The following is an 18,443-nucleotide window of genomic DNA, read 5'->3' as shown; positions in this document are numbered from 1 at the left end:
AGGGTAGGTGGCTTCCTATCCTCCCCCTCCATGAGATTCAACAAACTCCTTGATGATGTATAATTAGTGAGATGGAAAGCAGAAGATCTTGTGCATTCACGCCCCACCCCAAACACACACACATACAAATCATCCCACCATCAAACTGACAATTTTCCCACTCACCATCAAACTTGGTCTCCAGAATGGAAAATTCCACCCAAAGTCTGGGAATTGTCACTCAGCTCTTTGGTCATTGATTCTGCAAGGATCCAGGAACATACATCACTTATACTGTGATGCAGAAATCGTTACTGAGCAATGATCATTTCCTTTCTAATCATTTAAATTTATGAAGACTTTCATCAAGCTACAGATGAGCCTTCCCACACCATCCTCAAACTCTTAGGTTTGTTCCGAAATGCATCTGCCCAGGAATTGTAAGGCTTATTTTTTAACCTACTGACGGAACTGAAGTTTATTGCACTCTACTTTAGAACATTATATGATGTAGATTGTGGCCAATTTTTAAAGAACATTAAAAACTTAACTTCATCTACGTGACTGCAGACACTCCATTGTGGTAATGCTTTCCAACACAATTAATGCAACACTCTCTTCCTTTTTCTCTCACTTAGGAAGTAGAATAAGGAACAGTTGAATTGTGAGGGGGGATGTGTGATTGTTGAAGGCTGTGGACATTTCCTTTCCATAGTTATTACCTCATTCATCCTGTCATGTGGACAAGGTTACTTTTGAGGTGAGTGCTGTTTCCAACATTATTTAAGTGTCTTCATTCACTTTGGCCTGCTTTGTGACACCGACAGTTATTATATGTATTTCTGGTTGTGGGCATGAGTCACCAAACTCCAGTTTCCTATAGGATACTTTCTCGGACTTCCTGACTTAGGTGCCAGAAATCCTGGAATAATGTCTTCAGGTCCTTATCGCTGACAACATTACTTCTGCCAAAAATTCTAAGAGTCTTGGATCTTTGATTACATCAGTCACCCAAGAGTTTGGCCTATCTCCATTGCTTCTGTCTCTGCCTCTTTAAAAATTGGCTGCCTTCTCACCCATGGAGCCTTTTAACTTCAATTGGTACTGTAAATGTGCCTCTCAGCTCATTGTTTCTAATGTGTTTGTAATGATGTGTAGCAGTGAAAATTTAACTCTAATTTTTGCTGTGTGTGCTAGAAATGTAACTAATATTATAGATTTTTTTTCAAAGAAGGGATTTAACTGAATTCTTTCCATGGCCTCAGTTTGGTTAATGTGGTTCTCAGCTCCCTGTATTTCCTCTAACCTTTTGATCTCTGCATAGTTCTACAATTGATGCATTCCTTCAGAGGAAGTGGCTGTTATTTTAAAGACTTGTACATGTGAATCACACAACAGTTGAAATATTTTCTCTGCGCCGTTTAGTCTTGGTGAAAGTACTCTTACGATGTGAACAAATGTAGATACAGTGTTTACAAATCTATAGGGAAATTGCAGTTATAATGTTACCATTTCAGCTAAGAGTAACAACACACTACAGTGAGGGGAACAACCGCAGAGCGTATATTTAACTTCGGAAAAATAGTCAAGGAGTCATCAACAGTGTGATGTGAAAGAACAGTGAATCTACTGCAAAACAAGGAGCAGGCTTTGTTATAAAGATATTTTTAATTTATTTTTTAATACATTAAAAAGCTGTAATTGTTGTAAACATCTTTTAGACTTTACAATCGCCACAAGATAATGGGGATTTAGTTTTAGATAGTTTCTCTTGAGTCAAATCCATTACTATCATTCGATACATTGTATCTAGTAAGTAATTTCTGGTAATCTGAACAAAGGTGAATAACCAAAAGTAAAAATTTGTTTATTAGCCGCAAGTAAGACTTGCATTAACGCTACAATGAAGTTACTGTGAAATTCACCTACTGCCACTACCAGTCTATATGCTTCAATTCATCTACACAGGAGTGATCATGTCAGAAGAAAACATGTCTGATTGATGGAAACATGATGTGGAGATGCCGGCGTTGGAGTGGGGTAAACATAGTAAGAAGTCTCACAACATCAGGTTAAAGTCCAACAGGTTTATTTGGTAGCACAAGCCACAAGCTTTCGGAGCACTGCTCCTTCATTAGGTGAGTAGGAGTTCTGTTCACAAACAGGGCATATAAAGACATAAATTCAATTTACAAAATAATGGTTAGGATGCAGACAATGTGAGTGGAGAGAGGGTTAAGCACAGGTTAAAGAGATCTGTATTGTTTTCAGCCAGAACAGTTAGTGAGATTTTGCAAGTCTAGGCAAGTCATGGGGTTACAGATAGTGTGATATGAACCCAAGATCCTGGTTGACACTGTCTTCATGTATGCAGAAATTGGCTATCAGTTCCTGCTCAGCAATTCTGCATTGTCGTGTGTCATGAAGGCTGCTTTGGAGAACACAGTGCAGAAACCGAAGAGGAAAGAGTCAAATTGGACTCCTCCGGAATGCTGCTGCACTTGACTCAACATGTATGCCCAAGCCATCAGGAGACGCGTCAATGCCAGATTCATCAGGCACACTGACAAGACAACTCTGAATGTCACTCAAGCACCATGCAACACCATCCGCGCTCTCAAGATCAACCACAACATTGTCATCAAACCAGCAGACAAAGGAGGGGCCACTGTCATACTGAACAGAATGGATTACCGTAAAGAAGTGTACCGACAATTGAACACCGAGGAACACTACAGACAGTTACCTGCAGATCCGACCAAAGAACACATCCGTCAACTCAACAGACTTATCAAGTCCTTTGATCCGGACGTTCAGAGCACCCTCTGTGCTCTCGTCCCACGTACTTCCCATGTTGGAGATCTCTACTGCCTCTGAACTTACACAAGGCAAACACACTCAACTGTCCCATCGTACCAGGTAATGGGACCCTGAGTGAGAACCTCTCTGAGTATATTGTGGGCATCCTAAAACCCATTGTACAAAGAACCCCCAGCTTTTGACACACCATGATGGACTTCTTACACAAACTCAGCACACAAGGAGCAACTTAACCAGGGTCACCCGTCATCACAATGGATGTCTTGGCACTCGACACCAGCATCCTCCATGATGATGGCATTCTTGCAACTGCCTCAGTACTCAACGCCGACAACTGCCAATCTCCAGACGCAATTTTACAACTCATCCACTTCATCCTGGAACACAATGTCTTCACATTCAACAATCAGTTCTTCATCGAGACACACGGAACAGCCATGGAGCACAAATCCACACCTCAGTATGCCAACATCTTCATGTACAGGTTTGAACAAGACCACATTCTCCAAGGCGGCCTTCACAACATATGACAATGCAGAATTGCTGAGCAGAAACTGATAGCCAAGTTCCGCACACATGAGGACGGCCTCAACCGGGATCTTGGGTTCATGTCAACTATTTGTAACCCCTATGACTTGCCTGTCATAGAGTCATAGGAGTTTACAGCATGGAAACAGGCCCTTTGGCCCAACTTGTCCATGCTGCCCTTTTTTAAAACCCCTAAGCTAATCTCAATTGCCTGCATTTGGCCCATATCCCTCTATACCCATCATACCCATGTAACTATCTAAATGCTTTTTAAAAAACAATATTGTGCCCGCCTCTACTACTATCTCTGGCAGCTTGTTCCAGATACTCCCCACCTCCTGTCTCAAAAAATTACCTTCCTGGACACTTTTGTATCTCTCCCCTCTCACCTTAAACCTCTGCCCTCTAGTTTTAGACTCCCCTGCCTTTGGGAAAAGATATTGACTATCTAGCTGACCTGTGCCCCTCATTATTTTATAGACCTCTGTAAGATCACCCCTCAGCTTCCTACGCTCCAGAGAAAAAAGTCCCAGTCTATCCAACCTCTTCTTATAACTCAAACCATCAAGTCCCAGTAGCATCCTAGTAAATCTTTTCTACACTCTTTCTAGTTTAATAATATCCTTTCTATAATGTGGTGACCAGAATTGCACCCAATATTCCAAGTGTGGCCTTACCAATGTCTTGTACAACTTCAACAAGACATTCCAACTCCTGTATTCAATGTTCTGATCAATGAAACCAAGCATGCCGAATGCCTTCTTCACCACTCTGTCTACCCGTGCCTCCACTTTCAAGGAGCTATGAACATGTTCCCCTAGATCTCTTTGTTCTGTAACTCTCCCCAATGCCCTACCATTAACTGAGTAAGTCCTGCCTTGGTTCAATCTACCAAAATGCATCACCTCGTATTTGTTTAAATTAAACTCCATCTGCCATTCGTCAGCCCACTGGCCCAATTGATCAACTTCCCGTTGCAATTGGAGAAAACTTTCTTCACTGTCCACTATGCCACCAATCTTGCAAGCCTGGGCTTGCAAAATCTCACTAACTGTCCTGGCTGGAGACAATACACATCTCTTTAACATGTGCTTAACCCTCTCTCCACTCACATTGTCTGTACCTTTTAAGATTTGGCTACCTATAAAAACTTGCATTCCAACCATTATTTTGTAAATTGAGTTTGTGTCTTTATATGGCCTGTTTGTGAACAGAACTCCTGCTCACCTGATGAAGGAGCAGCGCTCTGAAAACTTGTGGCTTGTACTACCAAATAAACTTGTTGGACTTTAATCTGGTGTTGTGAGACTTCTTATTGATGGAAACATGCCCTTGCACAGTGGTATGATGGTTAGCACTGTTACTTCACAGTGCCAGGGATCCAGCTTCAATTCTGGCCTCGGGTCACTGTCTGTGTGGAGTTTCCATGTTCTCCCCATGTCTGTGTGGGTTTCTTCCAGGTGTTCCAGTTTCCTCTCACAGTCCAAAGATATGCAGGTTAGGTTGATTGGGCACGCTAAGTTGACTCTTAGTGTCAGTGGGATTAGCAGGGGTTATAGGGATAGGGCCTGAATGGAATTGTTGTCAGTATGAACTGAATGGGCTGAATAGCATTCTTTTTGCACTGTGGGAATTCCATGATTCTATTTAAAAGTTGCACCCCCACAATTGTTTTCAGTAGCCAGCAAAGCCATCGCTTCATATGTTTCTATTATTTCACAAAATATGAAAGGAATCAGGGTAGTAGTGAAACAAAAATGACAACAGCACGAAATTATGGTTCATTGGAAACTTGAATCCAGGTTTTTTGTTGTTTATTTGTAGAAATAGGCAGTGCTCGACAGACTGGAGGGGCTGATTGTGGACAAGTCCCCAGGACCGGATGGAATGCATCCGAGGGTTCTGAAAGAAATGGCGGAGGTGATAGTGGATGCCTTGGTGGTTATTTTCCAGACGTCGCTGGATTCCAGGGAAGTGCCGGAAGATTGGAAAACGGCTAATGTTACGCCGTTGTTTAAGAAGGGTGGCAGGCAAAAGGCAGGGAATAGGCCGGTTAGTTTAACGTCTGTTGTAGGTAAAATGTTAGAATCCGTCATCAAGGAGGAAATAGCAAGGCACCTTGAGAGGAATTGCTTGATAGAGCAGACGCAGCACGGTTTCGTTAAAGGGAAGTCGTGTCTGACAAATTTACTGGAGTTCTATGAGGATGTGTCTAGGGCGGTGGATAGAGGAGAGCCGGTGGATGTGGTCTTTCTTGATTTTCAGAAGGCGTTTGACAAGGTACCTCCCAAGAGGTTATTGCAGAAGGTCAGGGGACATGGAGTTGGGGGTAGGGTGTTAGCGTGGATAGAGGATTGGCTGTCAAATAGGAGGCAGAGAGTGGGGGTCAATGGGCGCTATTCGGATTGACGGATGGTGACTAGTGGAGTGCCCCAGGGGTCGGTGCTGGGGCCTCAGCTTTTTACCATTTATATAGATGATCTGGAGGAGGGAACCGAGTGTAGGGTGTCAAAATTTGCTGATGACACCAAGATTGGGGGAACGGCAAATTGTGCGGAGGGTGTGGAGAATCTACAGAAGGATCTAGATAGGCTGGGCGAATGGGCCAGGAAATGGCAAATGGAATTTAATGTTGGCAAGTGTGAGGTGGTCCACTTTGGTAGGAAGAATGGTAGGAAGGATTATTACTTACATGGTGAAAAACTGCAGCAGGCGACGGTGCAGAGGGACCTTGGGGTCCTTGTGCATGAGTTGCAAAAACCCAGCTTGCAGGTGCAGCAGGTGGTCAGGAAGGCGAATGGGATGCTGGCCTTCATAGCGAGGGGGATTGAATATAAAAGTAGGGAGGTCTTGCTGCGGCTGTATAGGGCATTGGTGAGGCCGCAGCTGGAGTATTGTGTGCAGTTTTGGGTGCCGTACTTACGCAAGGATATTTTGGCCTTGGAGGGAGTGCAGAGGAGGTTTACTAGGCTGATGCCGGAGTTGAGGCGGTTGAGCTATGAGGAGAGGCTGAATAAATTAGGCTTGTACTCGTTAGAGTTTAGAAGAATGAGGGGAGATCTCATTGAGACGTATAAGATGATGAATGGGATGGATAGGATAGAGGTGGAGAGACTCTTCCCGCTCAGAAAGGACAGTAGGACTAGGGGGCACAGTCTCAAGATAAAGGGGGGGCGGTTTAGAATGGAGTTGAGGAGGAACTTCTTCACTCAAAGGGTGGTGAATCTCTGGAATTCTCTGCCCGTTGAAGTGGTGGAGGCTACCTTGCTAAATATTTTTAAGACGCGGGTTGATGGGTTTTTGATAAGAGAGGGATTAAGGGTTATGGGGAGAGGGCGGGAATGTGGAACTGAGCCACGACAGATCAGCCATGATCTTATTGAATGGCGGGGCAGGCTCAAAGGGCTGGATGGCCTACTCCTGCTCCTATTTCTTATGTTCTTATGTTCTTAAATGCATCTGAAATGACTGAGAATTCAATGTCACTGGACCTCCATGCACTTAATGGAAGAGGAAGAGTTGGTTGGATGAGAGATCTGTGTAGAACAACTGATGTCAAATAATGGGTAAATGATTGTTTTTGAGTGTGATTGATGCCAAATGGATATAAATGAACACTGTTGAATGCAAATGATATCAAAGTGTTTGGGTCAGGAATGATAGCTAATATAAATGAGATGGATAAATAGAATGAATCTGCAGTTTTTCAATTTTTACTTATTTTCCTGTTTTTCTTCCTGGGAGACTTTTCTATGGGTGCCACAATAGGCGTACATGAATATTTGTTCCACTTGTTCCATTTCATCTCTGTCCCCGGCATCATTATTTGCACCAATGGGTTTTCCAGTGTGAATTTCCCTTTGACTTTCTTGAAAGGAGAGGGGTTCTTCTGGTTGATGGAAACATGCCCTTGGACAGTGGTACAGTGGTTAGCAATGCTGCCTCACAGCGCCAGGGATCTAGGTTCAAAGAGCAAAGAACAATACAGCACAGGAACAGGCCCTTCGGCCCTCCAAGCCTGCACTGCTCATGTGCCCAACTGGATCATTCGTTTGTATCCCTCTATTCCCAGTCTGTTCATGTGGCTATCTAGCTAAATCTTAAACGATCCCAGCGTGTCCGCCTCAACTACCTTGCTTGGCAGTGCATTCCAGGCCCCCACGACCCTCTGTGTAAAATACATCCCCCTGACATCTGTGTTGAAGTTTGCCCCCCTCACCTCGAACCTGTGACCCTTTATGTTCGTCACCTCCGACCTGGGAAAAAGCTTCCCACTGTTCACCCTATCTATGCCCTTCATAATTTTACATGCCTCTATTAGGTCACCCCTCATCCTCCGTCTTTCTAGGGAGAACAACCCCAGTTTACCCAATCTCTCCTCATAGCTAAGACTCTCCGTACTAGGCAACATCCTGGTAAACCTTTTCCGTATTCTTTCCAAAGTCTCCGCGTCCTTCTGGTAGTGTGGCGACCAGAACTGGACACAGTATTCCAAATGTGGCCTAACCAACATTCTATATAGCTGCAACATCACATGCCAACTTTTATACTCTATGCCCCGTCCAATAAAGGCAAGCATGCCATATGCCTTCTTCACCACTCTCTCCACCTGCGCTGCCACCTTTAAGGATCTGCACACCCAGGTCCCTCTATGTGTCTATACTCCTAATGGTTCTGCCATTTATTGTATAGCTCCCCGCTACATTAGATCTACTGAAATGTATCACTTCGCATTTATCTGGATTAAATTCCGTCTGCCATTTCTCCGCCCAATTTTCCAGCCGATTTATATCCTGCCGTATTCTCTGACAATGTTCATCACTATCCGCAACTCCAGCAATCTTTGTGTTATCTGCAAACTTGCTGATCACACCAGCTACATCTTCTTCCAAATCATTTATATATATCACAAACAGCAGAGGTCCCAGTACAGAGCCCTACAGAACACCACTAGTCACAGACCTCCAAATGCAAAAAGACCCCTTCACTGCAACCCTCTGTCTTCTATGGCCAAGCCAGTTCTCCACCCATCTAGATAGGTCACCTTTTATCCCATGAGATTTAACCTTTTGCACTAGTCTGCCATGAGGGACCTTGTCAAATGCTTTACTAAAGTCCAAATAGACTACATCCATGGCCCTTCCCTCATCAATCATTTTTGTCACCTCCTCAAAAAACTCAACCAAATTTGCGAGGCATGACCTCCCCCATACAAAACCATGCTGTCTATCGCTAATGAGATTATTCCGTTCTAAATGTGCATATATCCTATCTCTAAGAATCTTTTCCAACAATTTCCCTACCACCGACGTCAAGCTCACCGGCCTATAATTACCCTGGTTATCCTTGCTACCCTTTTTAAATAACGGGACCACATTTGCTATCCTCCAATCCTCTGGGACCTCACCTGTGTCCAGCGAAGAGACAAAGATTTCTGTTAGCTGCCCAGCAATTTCATCTCTTGTCTCAGTGACCAGTCTAGGATAGACTCGGTCTCGAGTCACTGCCTGTGTGGAGTTTGCATGTTCTCCCCGTGTCTGTGTGGGTTTCCTCCAGGTGCTTCGGATTCCTCCCTCAATCCAAAGGTGTGCGGGTTAGGTTGATTGGCAGTGCTAAATTGGCCCTTAATATCAGGGGGATTTGCAGGGGTTAGGGGATAGGGCCTGGATGAGATTGTTGTCAGTATTGTTGTCAGGAGTGCCAGGCTGGCCAGGCTCCAAAAAGAACTCTGTGACACCCATATGAAAATCAAAGTCACATCTGCAGGCACTGTTTTCCAAATTTAGTCTTGGAACATAATTAGCGCATGCAAAAGCTCCTTCCCAAAGGAAAATGCCAGTGTGATTTTCATGCAGCATACACTAGCTGGTCACACCCACCAAGTTGCCAGTAACTACATCTGCGAGGCCTAGTACGCCTACCTGGTAATGGCCATGGGGAATTGTTTTTGAATAGAAACAGAGAGGCAGACGCAGAACTGGGCTAGCTACTACAAGGATTACTGCAGCTACTGGTGCAGCTGAGGGCTGGCACATGCAGTAACAGTATCAATTAACTGTGGCAGGGAATTTGGCTGCATTTTCTTGAAGGTATTCTGTAATGAAGACCTATTTCCTTCTCAGAGAATTTATGGACTCCAGTTTAAGGGTGGTTTGTGGCAGAGAATTCCACTTTGCAGTAATCTCCTTTGTAAGCATATTTTGTCTAATCTCCCCATTAATTTCTTTTGCTTATAATATCAAATTGTTTTTGCTTCTGAGTAGTGAAAGTAATAGTGCTTCTCAGCAGACTTTTCATCGCTGGAGAACATCTGTTCCAATTCAGAAAATCATAGATAGTTACAGCACAGAATAAGGCCTTCCAGCCTATTGTGCCAGTGCTAACTCTCTGCAAAAGCAAATCAGCTTAGTTCCACACTCCAGAAATTTCCCTGGAAGCCTTCGATTTTTTTTAAATCTCTGGGTGCTTATCCTTTAGAAAGTCAGGATTGAATCTGCCTCCGCCACACTCTTTGACGGTGCATTCTGGATCCTAACCACTCACTAACGAAAAGTATCAACAGTTTTTCTTCATATCACCATTGGTTCTTTGGTTATTCAGCTGTGTATCTGCTCCTCCTCTTTCTCGACTCTCACCAATGGGAACAATTTCTCTCCGTCTACTCTATTTAGGCTCTGCATGATTTTGAACTCCTTGATCAAAATGTAAGGAGGGATATGTTAGACTTCAAGAGGGCTTAGATAGGCTGGTAAAATGGGCAAATACATACCTGGCACAAATGCTGCACAGTCTCCATACTAAGGCACAGCCCTCAGAGGAACATGTTGCCCGACAGTTGAATGAACAGGGCCTCCTGTACAGCAGTGACCTTCGTAAGAGCTGTCTTTGTACCCACTCCTCAACCTGATGGCTGGAGGCACTGGAGCCTCTGGCAGTTCCTTGATATTTGGGGTCTGGCTCCTGTGGTGCTGGAGCAGACGTGGGATAGCCTTGGCCCTGATGCCAATACCTATCTGCCTCAGTAGCCAACAATACCATGAAGGTCAGCTGGCCTGGCTGGAAGCCAAAATTCAATATTTCTCTGCAGGGAGAATGGAGAAGGGAAGAGAGAGAAAGAGAGACTAAAAGAAAGGGAGAGGCACACAGATAAGGACTTATGCCCTTTAGAGGCATCGTTACCTGGTCTGGCCTACATCAGACTCCAGAGCCACAGCAATGTGGTTGACTCTCAACTGCTTCCAAGGGCAACTAGGAATGGGCAATAAATGCTGGCCAGTTAGTGATACCCACGTCCCATGAATGAATAATAAAAACAATTCTAACTTTTCAAATTGTGCCATGTACACCCAGGTCTAGGCCACTGATGTGTAACAATAGAAGCACTGGTCTCTTTACAGATCTTGATGTGGAGATGCTGGCGTTGGACTGGGATGAACACAGTAAGAAGTCTCACAACACCAGGTTAAAGTCCAACAGGTTTATTTGGTAGCAAATGCCACTAGCTTTCAGAGCACTGCTGCTTCATGATGTGAGTGGGGAATTCTGATCACAAACAGGACATATAAAGGCACACACTCAGATTACAGAATACTGATTAGAATGCGAGTCTTTACAACTAATCAAGTCTTAAAGGTTCAGATAATGTGAGTGGAGATAGCATTAGCCATGGGTTAAAGAGATGTGTATTATCCCCAGACAGACCCCAGGAACCCTCTGTGTACCTTCCTCCAGTCTGGAAAACAACCATTCACCACAACTATCATTCAAGAAATTCCACATCCATATGTCCATTGTTATTTTTATTCCATCACCTTCAACGTCACTGGCAAACCTATCATGTGGCATTTTATCAGATGCCTTTTCAAAGTCAAAGTACATCTCATCAAACTCACTACCCTCCCAACTTACTGTTAGCTCATCAAAAGACTCAAATAAGTTAAAGCATGATTTGTCTGCAACAAATCTGCTCTGGCTTGCCTTAATTAATCCACAATTGCCAAAGAAAATCTTTCCCAAATCCTCCTCTGGAGGTCCCCAAGCATCACAAATGTCAGTCTTCAGCCCATTTGATTCACTCCATAAGATACCAAAAAATGACTGAAGACACTGAATACGGCAAAGGTGATGAGCCCTGCCAATATTCCAGCAATAGTACTGAAGACTCGTGCTCCAGAACCTGCCATGCCCCGTGCCAAGTTGTTTCCAGTACACTTATGAGTAGTGGCCAAATTTCTCTTGGACTCAATTTTCAAGTTTGCTGATGACACCAACATAGTGGGTTGAATCTCAAACAATGATGAGAGGAGTACAGGAAAGATAAGAATTCTGGTGAACTGGTGCAACTACAATAATCTCTCCCTCAATGTCAGTAAAATGACTTCAGGAAACATAATGGAGAAAATGCCCTGTATACATCAATGGGATGAAATGGTTGAGAACTTCAAGTTTCTGGGTGTTCAGATCATCAACAGCCTATTCTGGTTCCTCCACGCCGAAACCCACCAACACCTTCACTTTATCAGGAGGCTAAGGAAATTCAGCATGTCCACTATGACTGTCACCAACTTTTACAGATGCACAATAGAAAGTATCCTCTCCAGATGTTTCATGGCTTGGTATGGCTCCTGTTCTGACCAAGACCACAAAAAACTGCAAAGGGTTATGAATGTAGCCCGGTCTATCATGCCAACCAACCTCCCATCCATTGACTGTGTCTACACTTCCTGCTTCCTTGGAAAAGCAACCAGCATAATTGAGGACCTCACACAACACAGACACACTCTCTTCCACTTTCTTCCTTTGGGAAAAAGATGCAAAAGTCTGAGGCCACATACCAACCAATTAAAGAACAGCTTCTTCCCTGCTGCTATCAGACTTTTGAATGGACCTACCATGTATTATGTTGATCTTTCTCTACACCCTAACTATGACTGTTACACTACGTTATGCACCCTCTCCTTCCCTTCTCTACATACTCTATGAATGGTATGTTTTGTCTGTATAGCACGCAAGAAGCAATACTTTTCACTGTATACCAGTACACATGACAACAATAAATCAAATCAAATCAAACAAAAGTCTGTCCTGTCACAAGAAACAGGACAAATCCAACCCGTCCAGTTACTGACCTATCAGTCTACTCTCCATCATCAACAAAGGGGTCATGATCAGTGCTATCAAGTGGCACTCACTCAACAATAACCTGCTTATTGATGCTCAGTTTGGGTTCCAGCAAGGCCACTCAGCTTATGACCTCATTACAGTCATGGTTCAAACATACACAAAAGAGCTGAACATCAGAGGTGAGGTGAGAGCAACTGTTGTTGGCATCAAGGCAGCATTTGACTGAGATTTGCATCAGGGAACCTAAGCAAAACTGGAGTAAATGGGAATCAGGGGGAAAACTCTCCGTTTGTTGAAGTCATACATGACAGAAGAGAAAGATAGTTGTAGTGGTTGCAGATCAATTATCTGAGTTCCAGGATATCACTGTAGGAGTTCCTCAGGGTAATGCCCTAGGCCCAAACATCATCAGCTACTTCATTAATGACCATCCTTCCACCATAAAATCAGAACTGGGGATGGTTGTTGATGATTGCACAATGTCCAGCACCATTTGCAACTCCTCAGATGCTGAAGCAGTTCATGTCCAATTGCAGCAAAAGATGGACAATATCCAGGCTTGAGCCAATAAGTGGCAAGAAATATTCACGTCACACAAGTGCCAGATAATAACCACCTCCAAATTTCAACCTAATGATCCAATCCTTGACATTCAATGGCATTATCATTGTTGAAATCCCACTATCAACATCCTGGGGGTTATCATTGACCAAAACCTGAACTGAACTACTGATATAAATACTGTGGTTACCAGAGTTGACAAAGGCCAGGAATCTTACAGCAAGTAACTTACCTTCTCATAAAATCCCCACAGTGCAGAAGGAGACCATTCAGCCCATCAAGTCGACACAATTCCAACCAGGCTTAATCCCTATATCCTGCTAGTCCGCCTGGCACTATGGGCAATTTAGCATGGCCAATCAACCTAATATGCATCTCTTTCGACTGTGGGAAGAAGCTGGAACACCCGGAGGAAACTCATGCAGACACAGGGAGAATGTGCAAACTCCACACAGACAGTGACCCAAGGCTAGAATTGAACCCAGGTGCCTGGTGCTGTGAGGCAACATACTAACCATTGTGCCATTGTGCTGCCCATAACCCCAAAGCCTGTCTGCCACAAGGCACAAGTCAGGAGTGTGACAGAATATGTTCCACTTGCCTGGCTGAGTGCAGCTCCAGCAAGACTCAAGAAGTTCGACACCATCCAGGACAAAGCACCACACTTGATTGTTCCCCCTTTCATAAACATTCAATCCCTCCACCATTGATGAATGGTGGCAGCAATGTTTACCATCTTACAAGAAACACTGCAGGAACTCACCAAGTCTACTGGGGAAGCATCTTTCAAATTCCCAATCACTACCATCTAGAAGACAAGAGCAGCCGATACCTGAAAACACCATCACATGGAAGATCCCCTCCTAGTCACTCACCATCCTGACTTGGAAAGAACAGTGAACCGTTCTTTCACTGTTGCTGGGTCAAAATCCTGGAATTTCCTCCCTAATAGCACAGCAGATGCATCTACATTACATGGATAGCAACTGTTCAAGATGGTAGTTCACTGTCACCTTCTGAAGAGCAACTAGGGATGGGCAATAAATACTGGCTTAGCCAGCAATGCCCACATCCTATTATTTAGTAAAAGAAAAATGGACTGACCTGTATTTGCTGGGTCACACCCCCCTTTTGAACAAAAGTGTAATCCTTGCAATTCTCCAGTTCTTTGGCACTACCCCTGAATCTAAGGATGATTGGAAGATTATGGCCAGTTCTGATCCATCATTTTTTTTCCTTTGCTGTTACCAGTTAATCTCTTCTCATACTCTTGGATTCAGAGAGAATCTGTGCAGGGGTGAAACTGGCTGCCAAGATCCTTGACCCGGCTCCTTGTGTTGCAGGTTTTCAGCCAAGCATTTTAAAGATGAAGATTGGTTTGGATTGCAAGCCCACACTCATGATAAGGCTGGTGTGGCTCCATTGCAGGAAAAGACATGAACAACTGTTCCACAATTTTCATGGAATCAGGCCAGCTTTTCAAAGAGTCATGAGTCACGGCCCCTCTGAGGTCTTATGAACTATAGTCCACAAGAGGCAATCTTTTGAAAAGAAAGTTCAAAAGATTCTCATCTTGCCTGTATATCAAGGTATGCTCCCCCACTCACTCGCTACAACCCTGCATACTCTATTCTTCAATTCCCATACTTGTTAGAATTTGCCAATGGTAATAATTGGAGATTACCACATTTGCGGTCCTAGGCCATAAGACGAAGGAGCAGAAGGCTATTCAAGCCAGTTCCACCATTCAACGAGATCCTGCTTACTAGTTTCCTTTGTGTTCTTGGGCCTCCCATTCTTCTTGCAATGTTCTTTCTTTCTATCCCTCTCACTCTCTCTCTCCATGTCTCTCTTTCTCCACCGCTCCTTTAATCACACATCACAGTGCTCCATTCTCCTTGTCCCACTGCCCCATTTATCACTGCTGTGTTCTCTTGAGCCTCCTGCTGTTCTTGGAGTATTCTTTCTCACTACTGCTCCTTTTATCACTACAGTGCTAATGGCCCTGTTCCTATTTCTGCTGTTTAACTAGCACTGCATAGCATTTTTTTGCAAGAGCCCGAGGTGGAATTCCAAGTTCCTTTGTTCCTCTATTGTCCTTTTCTTTAACCACCTGTCCAATTTATTCCTAAATGTTGACATCACCTGCATTTCAATCACGAAATTTATTGTGTTATACTATATGTGCAGAAACTTTCTCAAGCTCTCAACTGTCAGAATGGACAGTGTATCATTCTGTCCACTTTCTTTCTTGACTCTCATGCGCATTATTATATTAACCTGTTGGACTTTAACCTGGTGTTGTGAGACTACTTACTGTGCATATCCCAGTCCAACGCCAGCAACGCCATATCGTGGCACATTATTTAGTCTTTCAGGAATGACTGATTACTATTGGTAGAAATGAGAGGGGAAGCCCTGGTTACTTATTTTCACAACACCAGGTTAAAGTCCAACAGGTTTATTTGGTAGCAAATGGTACTAGCTTTCAAGGCTTTTCCCCTTTGTCAAGTGAGTGGGGAGTTCTGATCACAAACAGAGCATATGTATATGATATGTGCCTTTATATGCTCTGTTTGTGATCAGAACTCACCACACGCTTGACGAAGGGGAAAAGCCCCGAGAGCTAGTGGCTTTCGCTATCAAATAAACCTGTTGGACTTTAACCTGGTGTTGTGAGACTTCTTGCTCTGTTTACCCCAGTCCAACATCCGCATCTCCACATCATGCTTATTTTCCCCCTTGGTTTGGAATTCTGGAGCCACTCATAGCATCCCAACTCCACCCTTAATGAGGTCAACAAATGTAGTGTAAATTAAAGATCAGATCTGCGACCCACTTCATATGCTTGGCTTCCTACAATGCTAGATGGTGTGTTTTTGCACTAGGTCATGACTTTAGAGTCATAGGATGGGAATTTCTGGCCACACTCACCCAAAAGGCTGGAAATTCCTGCTCGAGATCAACAAGCCTTTGTATGGTCTGCCCCTGACTGCTGTGATTCCCATGGCAGGTGGGATGGGAAAATTCCATCCATAGTGTCACTGAGTCATAGAGTCATATGGTGCAGAAGAGGCCTTTTAGCCCATCGAATCTGCACTTATAAAACTAAACTAAATCTATAATAATCCCACTTTCCTGCACTTGGCCCATAGCCTTGAATGTTACGATATTTCAAGTGCTCATCCATGTACCTTTTAAAAGTTGTGAGGTTTCCCGCCTCAATTACTTACCCAGGTAATGAATTCCAGACTCCCTCCACCCTCTGGCTGAAAACATTTTTCTTCAGATCCCCTCTAAACCTTTTGCTCCTCACCTCAAAATTATGCCCCTTGTTATTGACCCTTCAACTAAGAGGAACAGCTGCTTCCTACACACTCTGTCTATACCCCTCATAATCTTGTACACCTCAATCAGGTCCCCCTTCAGCCTTCTCTGCACTAAAGAAAACAACCCAAGCTTATCCTCTCTTCATAACTCAAACTCTCTACCCTAGGCTACATCCTGGTGAATATCCTTTGTACCTTGACCAGTGCAATCACATCCTTCCTATGGTGAGATACCAGAACTACACACAGTACTCCAGCTGTGCCACAACCAAAGTTTTGTACAGCTCCAACATTACCTCCATGCTCATCAAGACAGGTATCCATATTCCTTCTTAACTACCCTATTAACCTGTTATAATAAGAACATAAGAAATAGGAGCAGGAGTAGGCCATCTAGCCCTTCAAGCCTGCTCCACCATTCAATAAGATCATGGCTGATCTGAAGTGGCTCAGTTCCACTTTCCCACCTTCTCCCCAGTCCTGCTGCCTTCAGGGATGTGCCACTGGACATTGCTAATTTTAATTACACAAGCAGCCTTCTACCACCATCCTCTGTTTCCTACCACTAATAAAAAGTCTCACAGTACCACGTTAAAGTCCAACAGGTTGATAACCTGTTGTCCAGTGGCACATCCCTGAAGGCAGCAGGACAGGTTAATAGAGTAGTTAAGAAGGAATATAGGTGTCAACCTGTTGGACTTTAACCTGGTGTGGTGAGACTTCTTACTGTGTTTACCTCAGTCCAACGCTGGCATCTCCACATCATTCCTACCACTAAGCCATTTTTAGATCCATTTTACCAATTTACCCTGATCTCATGTGCTTTTACCTTCTTTATCAGTATCCCATGTAGGACCATGTTAAAGTGAACTACATCAACTGTGCTACCTTCATCTACACACCCTGTCACCTTCTCGAAAAACTCAATCAAATTCGTTGGGTATGACTTCTCTGTGATAAAGCCATGCTGACTATCCCTGATCAAATCTAGCCTCACCAAGTGGAGGTTAATTTTTGCCTTCAGAATTGGCTCCAGGGGATCTAATAGAAACTTCTAAAATTCCAACAGGATTATACAAGCTAGATTCAGAAAGAATGTCCTCATTGGTGGAGGAGTCCAGGCTTAGGGGCCATACTTTGCGGATAAGGGTCCTTTTAGATCTGATGTGAGGAGAAATTTCTTTGCCCAGAGAGTGCTGAATCTCTGAAATTCATTACCACAGAAGGTAATTGATGCCAAAACATAGCGTGATTTCAAGAAGAAATCAGAAATAGCTCTTGGGGCGAAAGGGATCAAGCCATATGGAGGGAAGGCGGGTCAGGATATTGAATTTATTGATCAGCCATGATCATAATGATGATGAAACAGGTTTAAAGGGCTGAATGGCCTTCTTCAGCTTCTATTTTCTATGTATCTTTCTATGAAGACAGATCTGCAATATTAATTTAACGCTCTGTGAATGTTCTCTGACTCCATGCACAGATTGTCTCCTGGCTCCCTCATGGGTCTTACTTTTTCCCTGGGAATCCTCTTCTCCTTAATATACTGACAGACTATCTTGAGATTCTCTCTCATCTTATCTGCAGTGTTTTTTCATGTCCACTCTTTGCTCTCCTAATTGCTTCTTTAAGTTTACCTGCTCTTTTTATACTCCACAGGCCTCCGCTGATTTCTTCCCTTTGTACCTGCTAAAAGCCACTCTTTTATTTCTTATTGAGTCCTGAATATTCCTAGACATCCAGTGTTCTCTGTGCTTGTTGCTCCTACATTTCACCCTACAGGGAACGTTTTCTTTAAGTGATGTAATATTTAGCATTATTAATTGCAAATGAGCCAGCATTCTGCACTACACAGACAAATTTCACCATGGCAAATGTATTATTTATTTCCAAAACTAATTTAAAAAAAATCTTCCTGAATGCTCAAATATATTAATCACATTTTACTTTGACAAAGCAGTCATTTGAGAATGCATTTGAAAATACATCAAATGAATCTGTGTCAATTTATTACACAAAGCTCATTTCCTCAGTAATATTTGCATCTTCTGTTGACAACTATTAATTTATCGGATTCTATTTCATGAATAAGAAAGGAATTGT

Source organism: Carcharhinus amblyrhynchos, chromosome 7, assembly GCF_965287045.1.
Source record: "Carcharhinus amblyrhynchos chromosome 7, sCarAmb.v2.hapA, whole genome shotgun sequence".
Classification (NCBI taxonomy): Eukaryota; Metazoa; Chordata; class Chondrichthyes; order Carcharhiniformes; family Carcharhinidae; genus Carcharhinus; species Carcharhinus amblyrhynchos.
This window is presented reverse-complemented; position numbering follows the sequence as displayed.